Below are 8,979 nucleotides of genomic sequence, written 5' to 3'. Positions count from 1 at the left end.
CAATACCACCTATATGCTGTCAGTGAAAAAAGTAAGGCAAAATCTACATGAGATAGAGAGTTTTGCACATTTACATATAGCAAGGTAAAATAATAATGTTAAAGTTTCTAAGAAAATGAGAAAATACTTTTAAAAACAATTCATGAAGGATCAACTTTGGGTTGGTGTGCTGAGGACCTTAGTCATAGTTCTCCCACAAAAAACAAAGAAAATACTGGCAAAAACCCTAAAATCATTTCAGAACCCTGGAAAATACCCAACACGGAAACAGAACAAATTGGAAATAGTCTATGAAAGAGAAAGTGTTGACCATAGTAACACAGAAGTATCTGTGATGCTTTAACTTCCTCTTTCTCTAGCATCGTGACACAGCAATAACAAAAAATAAAAATAAAAATTTCTTTTCAGCCAACAGAAAGGACTGAATTATTCTGTAATTCTGTTAAATGCACCATCCCCAGAGGCACAGTCAATATTGCGCCCAGATTTGATTCTCTCTGGAAAATATCCCTTCTGGGGTGTCATGGCTATTTTATTTAACTCAGAGTTCAGAAAAGGAAGAAGGTAAGGAAATATCCTATCTCAAGGATATTACAAACACAATAAAATTTTGCTGGTAGTGTCACTGGTGTCTAAGATTGTGATTTCAGGCAAACAAACAAAATCTTTGCCAGGAATTTAAAACTAAGCACTGCTGAATAAGATGACCACAAGGAACTTTGAAAAATTTCCACATATTCCTAGGAATTTAAAGCAGTGTACATGCATAAGTCTATGTGCATGCCCAGGAAACACTTGGAAAAATAGAAAGCCCCACACTTCTCTAGCATATGTTGAGGTGTTGAGACCCTGTGTAAGCAGGAAGTGAAAGTTAAAGTGTATTGTAAACTTCTTGAAGCTTAAAGCATACTTTCCCACACAACCATTTTTTGGGGGGGGGGAGGGCAGGGCAGAAAGTGAAAGAAATAAAGGTAGGATATTTTAGAAACCTTCTGATCAATCACTGATTCTGAGAATCTGATTTGGAATATATCTTGATCAGCCACTGACTAAATTATACTGACTTTGGGTTGATTCTAGGAAGTTAGCTTAACATTAAAACGACTACATAAAAAAATTCTAGTAATAGTAGAATTCAGTGACTGCACAAGATTTGAAGAGATAATGGCCAAAAACTTCTCAGATTTGATGAGATATGAATCTACATTTAAATTTCATGAACTCCAAGAATAAACCTAAAGAGCTTAATACCTAGATGCGTCATAGTCAAGCTGAAAAAATTCAAAAGCAAACAAAAATTCAGGAAAGCAGCAAGAATATATCTTATTATATACAAGAAAAGACATGGATGCCAGAAGATAATAAGGTAACACTTCAAAGTATAGAAATTAGAAGACTGTCAACCAAGAATTCTATATCCAGCAAAACTATCCTTCAAAAAATGAAGGAATAAAGACATTTCTAGAACAGCAAAAAGTTAAGAGAATTTGTTACTAATAGGTTGAAATGTAAGGAAATTACATAGTAAATAAAATTTGCAGAAAGAAATAATGAACATTCATACAGGGTACTATATAGATAAATATAAAAAAGTACAAACTGTAACTTGTTTGTAATTTTTATATTCTACCTGATTAAAAAGTGACTACATTAAACAATAATTATAACACTGTATTCATGGACTTATAATATACAAGATATAATTTTCATGACAATAATAATACAAAGAAGGGAGAAGGAAGAGAAGTGTATTGGGTCAAAGTTTTGTATACAATTGAAATTAAGTTAGTATTGATCTGAACTGGACCATTGCAAACTCAGATACTAATTTTAACATGTATATCAGTTACTGAAGAAATAAATTTAAAAATAATATAACACACACACACATGGAAATTTAAATGATAAATGAAGAAGTATCTATTTAATACCAAATTTATAATTATCAAGGAATAGATGAACAAAAACCACATAGAACATATAGGGAAAAAATAGCATGATGCCTGACATAAGTATTACCATTTCAGTAATTACACTGAGTGTAAATGAATTAAACACTCCAAACAAAAGATAGAGATTGACAAAATGAGGGGGGGAAAAAGTCAAAACACGATCCAACTACAGAAGAGATTCACTGGATGAAAAAACACATTGCTTGAAAGTGAAAAAAAGAAATGAAAGAATATATACTATTCAAGTAGTAATGGCCGTGGTCTAAATGTTGTCTCACCCCCACCTAAATTCCCTGGTGGCTCAGTTGGTAAAGCATCTGCCTACAATGTGGGAGACCCAGCTTTGATCCCTGCTTTGGGAAGATCCTCTAGAGAAGGAAATGGCACCCCACTCCAATACTTTTGCCTGGAAAATCCCATGGACGGAGGCGTGTGGTAGGCCGCAGTCCATGGGATAGCAAAAAGTCAGACACTGAGTAACTTTGCTTTCACTTTCACCTAAATTCATGTTTGAAAATCTTAACTTCCAAAGGTGATGGTATTAGTAGGTGAGGCATCTGAAAAGTGTTTTAAGTCATGAGAGTGGAATCTTCACGAACGGGATCAGCACCTTAAACAGGAGGCTCCAAAGAGATCCTTGGCCCCTTCTTCCATGTGAGGATGCAAAGAGAAGTCTGCAACCTGGAAGACAGCCCTCACCTGACTATGCTAAAACCTTGATCTCAGACTTCTTGCCTCCAAATTGTGAGAAATAAATTTTCTGTTGCTTATAAGCAACTCAGTCTGTTATAGCATTATGAATAAGACAATAACCAAAAGATAGCTGGGGTGGCTAGATTAATTCAGGCAAAACACATTTTAAAATGAAAAAGAATTTTGCAAACAGAAACTCTTCTAAGGACAAAAGAAATATAACAATTGTGTGTCTACCTAGAAACAACTCTCCAAATTACATTAAGCTAAAACAGACAGAATTGAGGGAAAAATAGACAATATTAATTGGGGATATCAAAAGCAGACTTCCGCTCCCTGACCTATACAGGCCTCTGCTATGGGGGTGATGGCCGGTCCTGGTGTCTGAGTGATCCCCTGGGCCCAGCAAGGGGACCAAGTTTCCAGAGCCTTGAAGACAAGGGCTAACACCCCAAAATACGGACTCATTTTCCACTCTACCCTCATTGGCCAAGCAGCTGCCAAGAACAAAGGTCGCATCTCCCAATACCTGGCAAACAAATGCAGTATTGCCTCACGAACCGATTGCTTCTCTGAGGTGCCCACCAGTGTTTTTGGGGAGAAGCTTCGAGAACAAGTTGAGGAGCGGCTGTCCTTCTATGAGACTGGAGAGATTCCCCGAAAGAATCTGGATGTCATGAAGGAGGCAATGGTTCAGGCAGAGGAAGCGGCTGCTGAGATTACTAGGAAGCTCGAGAAACAGGAGAAGAAACGCTTGAAGAAGGAAAAGAAAAGGCTGGCTGCAATTGCCCTGGCTTCTTCAGAAAATAGCAGTGCCCCAGAGGAGTGTGAGGAGACAAGTGAAAGACCCAAAAAGAAGAAAAAGCAAAAGCTCCAGGAGGCTCTTCAGGAGAATGGAATGGAAGACCCATCTGTCTCTTTTCCCAAACCCCAAAAAAAGAAATCTTTTTCCAAGGAAGAGCTAGTTAGTAGTGACCTTGAAGAGACAGCTGGTACTGGAAGTCTTCCCAAGAAGAAGAAATCTTTTCCCAAAGAGGAAACAGTTACTGACCCTGATGAGTCAGAAAACAAGAGGGTCCCCAAGAAAAAGCAGAAATTGTCCAAGGAGGAGCCACTCAACAGTGGACCTGAAGAGGCTGCTGCCAGCAAGAGCAGTGGCTCCAAGAAAAAGAAAAAGCTCCGAAAGCTATCCCTGGAAAGTTAGAATGGACATCTTCCTAGTGGGACATAACTTAACAGAGGTATTCCCCATCCCATCCCCTACAGCCCAATAAAAATAAAAACAAATTAAAAAAAAAAACAAAAAAACCACACTTTCTATACAAAAATAAAATTAGCAAAAGATCAGCATGTATAAAAGACTTAAAAAGTATAATAACTAAACCTAATAGTCATTTACAGAAATTCTTATCCAACAACAGGAGAATATACATTCTTTACAAGTGTACATGGAATATTATTCAGCATAAAGATTGTATACTCTGCCACAAAACAAACATCAATAAATTTAATTATTTGAGATCATAAAAATCTATTTTTATTTTTTAAAAGATATGTTTTATGACCACATGGAAGTTAAATAGAAATCAACAATTATAAAATTTGTATTAAATTATGAAAATTCACAAATATGTGGATATGAAACCATACACTATCAAATAAGCAATCAGTCATGAAAGAAATCTCAAGGAAAATAGAAAATATTTTTAGAAGAGTGAAAACAAAAACACAAATTTACCAAAACTGATGAAACACAATTAGAGGAGTGATTTAGATTGAACTTGATAGCTTTTACCACTTATAATTTTTTTAAAGAAAGGTTTCATATCAAACCCTCTGATTTAAGAAGCTAGAATAATAAAAGCAAATTGAGTGAAAAAACAAACAGAAAGTAGTAAACAATAAAGATTAGAGCTGAAATCACTAAAATGGAGAATAGAAAACAATACAGAAATCTAAAAATTGCTTATTTAAAAAATAAAACTGACAAAACCTTCAGCTAGACTGCTCAAGGACAGAGGGAAGTAGATGCAAATTATTCAAATAAAAAATGAGAATGGGGTCATCATGAAAGGCTCACAGAAATTAAAAAAAAAAACAACTGTAAGAAGTACTATGAATAAATGTAAGCAATGAGTTAGATAACTCAGATGAAAAATTTTCTAGAAAGACACCTGACAGACCTATAACAAATAAAGAGATTGAATTAATAATTCAAATACTTCCTAAAGGAAAAATTCAGGACCAATAGCTTTACCAGTGAATTCTAGAAAACATTTAAAGGAGAACTAAACTCTTTAAAATTTCTCAAATCATTATATGAGGTCCATATGACCTGACATCCAAACCAGACAAAGACATCACACTAAAAAAAAAAAGAAAGAAAGAAGGAAAATCATACATCAATAACAAGATGAGCAGTTTTTTACGATAGTAACTCAACATACAAAAATCAATGTATTTTTGTATACCAGCAATAGACAATCCAAAAACAAAATCAAGAACAGAATTCTATGTAAAATAGCATTAAAAAACCTGTAGGAATCACTTTCATCAAAGAAGTGCAAGACTGACTCACTGAAAATCACAAACAATTTTTGAAAGAATTTTTTTTAACAATTAACAGAAATGAAAGCTTTCCTATGCTCATGGGTCAGAAAACATATTGCTTAAGGTGATAATACTCCAACGGATCATCAGATTCGATTAAAAACCTTTTAACATCCCAGCTGGTTTATTTTTGGTGGAAATAGACAACTTGATCCAAAAATTCATATGGGAATTGAAGGGACCAGAAAAGCCAAAAACAATCCTCAAAAAGAGCAAAATTGAAGTCAGACTTCTTTATTCTAAACTTAGTATAAAATTACAGTAATCAAGACAACATGGTACTGGTACAAGGACAGACATAGACCAATGGAATAAAATTGAAAGTCCAGAAATAATAATAAATTGATTTTCAACAAGGTGTCATGACTATCAAATAGGGAAAGAAGAGATTTTTCAAAAACTTGTGGGTCGATTATATATCTTCAAGAAAAAGAATGAATTTGACACTTACCTGACATAGTGTAAAGAATATTAACTCAGATTGGATTACAAACTAAATTTATCACTAAAATTATAAAATTCTTGGAAGAAAACATACATGTAAATTATTATGAACTTGGGATAGGTAATGATATCTTAAGACTCAAAAACACAAATGACAAGAAAAAAAAATAGATGAGTTTGGCTTCTTCAAAATTAAAATCTTTCATGTTTTAAATAATAACAAAAGAAAGCAAAAATACAAATAATAGAATGGGGAAAAAAAATCTAACAAGGGACTTGCATCCAAAATGTATAATTAATATAAAGTACAAGTCAATAATAAAATCAAAACTACCTTAATTTTAAAATGGGCTAAAGCTCCAATAGGCATTTCTCCAAATAATTTATTCTGATGGCCTATAAGCACATGAAAAGTTGTTTAACATCATTAGTTAGCAGGGAAATGGAAATCGAAATCACGGTGAAGTACTACTTCACATTGACTAAAATGGTTGTAGTTAAAAAAAACAGAAAGCAACAAACATTGTGGAGAAACTAGAACTACCACAGCACTGCTGGTGGGAATGTAAAATGATGTGATGCCTTGAAAAACATTTCTTCAAAATGTTAAATATAGAGGTATCATGTGACCCCAGTTCTAGTCCTAAGTATGTATGTGTGCTAAGTCACTTCAGTCATGTCCGAATCTTTGCAACCCTATGGACTGTAGCCCACCAGGCTCCTCTGTCCATTGAATTCTCCAGGCAAGAATACTGGAGTGGGTTGAGGTGCCTTCCTCCAGCAGATCTTCCCAACCCAGGGATTGAACCTGAGTCTCTTGTGTCTCCTGCATTGGCAGTTGGGTTCTTTACTACTAGCACCACCTGGGGAGCCTCAGTCCTAAGTATATGACCAAGCAAAATAAAAACATTATTTCACACAAAACTTGTACATGATAGTTCATTGAATTATTTATAATAGCTAAGAAGTAACAGAAACAAAACAAATGCACATCAACTGACAAACATCTAAACATTAAATGGTGGATCCACATGATGGAATATTTCACACAACTAATACATACTACAACAAAGGTGAATCTTGAGAGCACTGTGATAAGTGAAATAAACTAGCAATAAAATACTGCATATTTTATGATTCCATTTAAATGAAATATCTAGCATAGGCAAGTCTGTAAAGACAGAAAGTAAACTAGTAGTTGACCAGGACTAGGGTATTGGGAGGAAGTGGGTAGTGACTGCTAAAAGACACAAGGTTTCTTTCTGGAATAATGAAGATGTTCAAAACTTAGATGTAGTGATTATTGCCTAAAACTGTGACTATACTAAACCTATGGAACAATACCCTTTGAATGCTGCATTTTGTGATATATGAATTGCATTTCAATTAAGGAATAAAAAAAATTCATGGACAGATATTTAATCCTCCATATTGTGTTTGAAAGCAATGTACTTAATCTTGACTAAATATAATAGAAATATAATAACAACAACAATAATAAAATAGCTGCCCTTTACTGACTGCTTGTTACAACAACTATGTGACTATCAGACAGTGATTTTGGTATATTAAGTCTGATTTTTAAGACAACCTTGCAGAATGGATAATATTAATCAACATTAGAGATGAGCAAATAGAATGTCATATAGATTAAGTCAGGAGGTCACAGCTAATTACTTGATAAAATGGTAAAGCCAAGATATAAAATCAGTATAAGACCCAAGTTCCATCTGGCCTTGACAAATATCTAGAGCAACATTTCATAAAATGCATTTGCAGTATTGTTGTTCAGTCACTAAGTTGTATCCAACTTTTTGCAACCCCATCGAATGCAGCAGAGTGCCAAAAAGCATTCAAGATTTTGTATTTTAAAAGGATTACATGGTTAAGACTGAAAAACACATAATAAAAAAAAGTAGCATTTTGTATTGAGAGCCTATAATAAAGAGATTAAGCTAACTCATTCTCTATAGGTGAGCAAATGAGCCCATATTAAGACAATTTTCTTAGCATTCTTAATCTATGGCAGCACAAAAACTGCCTTCCAAATAGATGGTTTATTCCATTATATTGGATTTATACCAAAGACAAGGGCTTAGATTTGTAGACTATTACATTTGTGGATATCAAACATATCAATTAGCAACTTGATCACCACTCTCTTCAAAATGAGTTATTTCACCTCTTATCACATATTAATACATTATCATATGCTGGCTTAACCAATGTCGAGCAGAAATGATAACTTTTCCCTGAATACCTTGTCAGGCATACAAGAATATAGACAATCTCTAGGATTCTGATTTCATCAGTTAAGAAGGAATTTTCATCACAAAGGCTGGAAAAGGCCTGGACGTGAGATCCTCTCTTGTTTACGTAAAAATTGAAGCTGTATATTTCACATGCACTCATATACCCCGTGAAATGTGCTAAGCATTGTCACTTTTTTCCCCAAAAATAAATGATTAAAATGTTTAAAACTTTAACTATAAATCCAATAAGATACCTACCATTCCTTATTCCACTATTCCCTACTCACCACAGCTATATTTATCTTTGAAGCCCAGTCTGGCCAGTAATCACCTACTTAATAACCATGCGTAGTTTTTCTATAGTCTGCAAAACAAAATCCAAATCAAATCCTGTAGCCTGTCATTTATGATTTTTCCCAACAGATGGCCTCAGGCTTATTCACTATTCACACATAATTTCCAGAAAGCATCACAACTTGCTATTCTTCCAAATAAGACCCATACTTCATAATTGCTGGGTCTTTGCTCATTTTCTTCCTATCCTCAAATTTCTTTCTTTTCCCCACTGCTTAGCAAAAGTCTATTCATTTTTCACCTCAAAGGCAACTTTCATGATAAATTTGTTCTTAATTCCCAAATCAGAAATGAGTTGCACTTTTTCTGAATTCTTTGGAAAAGTTTCTATAAAACTTATCTGATATATTTACAAACATCATGTTATTTATACTTCGTTAAAATCCAAGAGGAAATAATTTACATCCAAGCCCTCAGTATGCTGCTACTGAAGAAACTGATGGTTAGGAAATAGACTCAGGTTAAGCATATACTAAAGACCAGAAATTGGGTTCAAAATAATTTAGCTAAATCCAAAGTGTGAGCTTTGTGTTAATGATAGTAGGTGACTTTTTTTTTTTCTGTCATGCCAACTTTATTTTAGGAACTGTACTCTTTACTTTAAAAACAATTCTTTCTTTCTTGAAGCTCTTTACTTTCTGGCTCTGGGACCTAATTTTCCTCCCATATCATGT

The 8,979-nt window shown here is 34.1% G+C and overlaps 1 non-coding gene and 1 pseudogene across 1 annotated transcript; both read left to right on the top strand.

The window, feature by feature from the left end:
- Positions 1-1,255: 1,255 nt before the first annotated feature.
- LOC139039404 (nucleolar protein 56 pseudogene) lies at positions 1,256-3,874 on the top strand (annotated as a pseudogene).
- On the top strand, positions 2,957-3,039 carry LOC139039581 (small nucleolar RNA SNORD86). The gene has a single exon (XR_011492922.1). It is a non-coding gene; the product is annotated as a small nucleolar RNA SNORD86 (small nucleolar RNA).
- Positions 3,875-8,979: the final 5,105 nt, after the last annotated feature.

The sequence above is a fragment of the Odocoileus virginianus genome, chromosome 18 (assembly GCF_023699985.2).
Source record: "Odocoileus virginianus isolate 20LAN1187 ecotype Illinois chromosome 18, Ovbor_1.2, whole genome shotgun sequence".
Taxonomy (NCBI): Eukaryota; Metazoa; Chordata; class Mammalia; order Artiodactyla; family Cervidae; genus Odocoileus; species Odocoileus virginianus.
Note: the sequence above shows the minus strand (reverse complement) of the source record. Positions and strands in the feature narration are given on the sequence as shown.